Here is a 410-nt window from a genome sequence, read left to right on the forward strand (position 1 = left end):
GTCACAAGCAAAACCCTAGCTATTTGATAGAAAATAAAACAACGTGCCAAACTTTAAACAATGTGCCAATTTTTTGAAAGTGCACATAGTTTTTAAACAACACACCATATTCCTTCAGAAGCCTATATTCCTTCCGAATTTTTAGGCTGGTTCGAGCCAAATGACAAGTCAGAGTATACATTTATTTTTTTTTCAATGGATCTGCCAATTTACACGTGACAAAATATCATTGAAGACTGGATGCACAGTTTTGGTCATACGCATGATGCAATAATTTTTCCAACTTTTCAACTCCTATAAAAGATTGCTTACAGCAAATAGCACAAGAATATCTAAACAATGATATATGTAATACATAATTAAAAACATTTGTTTTATGCATTTTTGTTTGCCAGATGGAAGTTATCCTG

Source organism: Phalaenopsis equestris, unplaced genomic scaffold (assembly GCF_001263595.1).
Source record: "Phalaenopsis equestris unplaced genomic scaffold, ASM126359v1 Scaffold000125, whole genome shotgun sequence".
Lineage (NCBI taxonomy): Eukaryota > Viridiplantae > Streptophyta > Magnoliopsida > Asparagales > Orchidaceae > Phalaenopsis > Phalaenopsis equestris.